Below are 2,905 nucleotides of genomic sequence, written 5' to 3' on the forward strand. Positions count from 1 at the left end.
ACATACATGTACCTGTACTTACGGTATTGCAGGAAATTTTGAAGGGAGCTGAATTTAGCGTTTAGAAATACCATTTGCCGAAATGAAATTATTTAACATTTTGAGCCATTATGTGCATGCACACAATTTTGCTAAAATGAAACTTGCCAATCACCATAGATACAATTTAGTATTTTGCTAAAATTTACAGTTCCTATTGTAAGGTGACCTTTTACATGTATATAATTAACCACAATGTATAAAATTGCTAAATAGCCCTTTGTTATGCTAAGGCCATAAAACCACACTACCACAATCACAATTTGCTATTTCTATAGATTTATTTATCTGTTAGTTCTGCTGCTTATGATCACAGCATTTTAGTGTAGTAAAGGCCACCATACACCATGAAACTTGTTATACAGGAGTCAAGGGAGCTTGAAACATGTTTCATGAAGTTGAAAATTTTCAACTTTATGAAACATGTTTCAAGCTCCATTGACTCCTGTATAAAAGATGTTTCATGAAACAAAGTTTCATGAAACAAGTTTCATGGTGTATGGTGGCCTTAAAGTATATGCATACACTGTATTTTATGTGAAAAACATTGCCTTTATACTTAGCATCTAAAATTATCTTTAATCTGTGCAATTCCTATATTTTATATTATATAGCAGAAGTTTTTGGAGGGGATTAAATTTGGCAAATTTGGCATTTTGATAGCCATTCACCGAAATAAAAATCTCCCATTTTGAGCCATTATACGCATGCTCAATGGTACGTGGCTACAAATTCGCCAAATTAAAATCTGCCAATCACCAAAGTTTAGCAATTCGCCAAATTTTAGCCCCTCCAAATTTTCCCACTATATGGTAATCATTTTATTTGATGATTTATTTCCCTGTAGGACTCTATCTAGGCTCCCTGTATCAAGAGATGTAAAGACTGAGATAGCTTACAACCAGAGGGTACTATAGCAAGTAGGTGTGGCCCCAGGTGACAGTGTATTACTACTGAATGGACTCATACTTCAAGAAGACGACATGAACATCTTTAGGTGGGTGTGGCTTTGTATTCATAGCAACCACTAACCACACCTTTTTATAGTATTTTAGATTATCTTAAGAGAGAGTCAAGACTGTGTCTGGGCTTGAGGGGCTGGGAATTCCGTCGAAATATTTTGTTCAGATGGTGTCGTTAGCAGTCCATCCACAGCACAGCACCTTTGCTGTTGATATGAGGAATGAGTCAGTATTGGTAAGTATGACATCATGTGACATTATTAATGGGAAAGTGATAGTTTTTAAATTTACTCAAAAATCAGGCCAAATACCTTGATTGATGTGATGTTATTTGTGATTATTGTGTGTTTATGTTGTTTAGTTCATTAATAATATTGAGGAAGATAAAAGATATTTAAGGTGGCCATCATCAGTCACTGAGGTATAGTACAATATTCATGTACATGTAAATATACTGTATGTGAATTGTGTCTACATGTACATATAAGTTAAGATTAACCCTCTCTCTCTCTCTCTCTCTTTCTCTTTCTCCATTAGTTCTTGCGTCCAGCATTTCCGGGTACATTACGTCAGATCAGAAAGAATGCTTTTACAATTGTAAGTAATGTACATGTACATGTACTTATACATGTAATTGTTACTGTAATTTTATTATACATGTACATGTACATGTAATTGTTATGAACAGAAGTTAGGGTAGTTTTATTATCAATCATACGTGTATATAAAGGCGAGTAACACTGTAATACAACATACTGTTACAACCAGAAGTCCCTGTAATGACGTCATGTTATGTACACTGTACCTGATGACACGTGTAGTTACAAGAGATGGAATATGTTTGTTTCTTATGTTAATTTGTACTTTAAAGGAGCACAGACACACATTAACTTTTTCTTGATAAATAATCAAGATACATGTGTAATTGATGTATTTACACCTACATGTACACCAGAAGTTTTCCAGAGATTTATGTATGTAACCATTGAAAATGGTGCACCACATTTGAAGAGGAAGCCATTCATACCTTAATCATAAAGGGTCTCTAAACTCCTTGCTCAGATCAAGACCATATTTCTCCTTTGCCAAAAGCTTTGCTAATGCTATGTTGTCTGGCATAAACTCATGCAGGTCCACAAACTGATTGAGGTTAATCTTCTCGATTACTTTTCCTGGGACTGGAGGGAGAGAGGGTGACACGATCACGCCAGAATGTGTGGAATCAGAGTGAGATGCTGTTTCCGTTACTTATATAATGGGAGTGGCACCTGAGAGAGGGAGAGCAGTCAGCCATAGACTGGTCCTTCTCTCATGAGATTGCTACTCTACTGATGTGAGTGTGCCTCCAATATGTTGCTCTTTCTTGCTACAATGTAAATCTTTTTTTTAATATTTAAAAAAATTTGTTTAATGATCTAAGACAACTTCAAATGCTAGTCATAGTGATTCAGGTTTAGCTTTGTTGTATTCCAGCATATAAAGGACTTGGTGCTGCGTGGCCATGAGACAATAGTAAGGTAAGGTATTAGTCTTTGTAACTAAGGAAACACTTATGACTGAAGATCCAGAATCCTCTCTACAGCATCTTCTAATGTTTGTTACCATGTATATCCTTTTTAGCATGTCTTCTGAGGAGAAGGAGGTGTTGATGGAGATGAGGATACTGATCCAGTAATGAATAGTAGCTCTTACTGCATCTTTTCAACGTTTTTACTGCAGCATCTATAGCCTGCTTCTGCTCTGTTTTAATTTTGTCTCTATATTGCTCAGGATAGTGGCAGCAAGCAAGAGCCTTTATGTAATCCATTGTATTGGTCCCTTCCTATACCTCGATACCTTGCAGCTACAGAAATACTACACTAGGATCCATATGATGATGCCATACCCGGGACAATGAGAATTTC

The 2,905-nt window shown here is 36.0% G+C and overlaps 1 long non-coding RNA gene across 1 annotated transcript; it reads left to right on the forward strand.

The window, feature by feature from the left end:
• The first annotated feature begins 892 nt into the window (after window positions 1-892).
• On the forward strand, window positions 893-1,600 carry LOC109581990 (uncharacterized). The gene is made up of 4 exons (XR_002184848.1): window positions 893-1,036; window positions 1,087-1,236; window positions 1,363-1,422; window positions 1,539-1,600. It is a non-coding gene; the product is annotated as an uncharacterized LOC109581990 (long non-coding RNA).
• Window positions 1,601-2,905: the final 1,305 nt, after the last annotated feature.

The sequence above is a fragment of the Amphimedon queenslandica genome, unplaced genomic scaffold (assembly GCF_000090795.2).
Source record: "Amphimedon queenslandica unplaced genomic scaffold, v1.1 AMPQUscaffold_13407, whole genome shotgun sequence".
Taxonomy (NCBI): Eukaryota; Metazoa; Porifera; class Demospongiae; order Haplosclerida; family Niphatidae; genus Amphimedon; species Amphimedon queenslandica.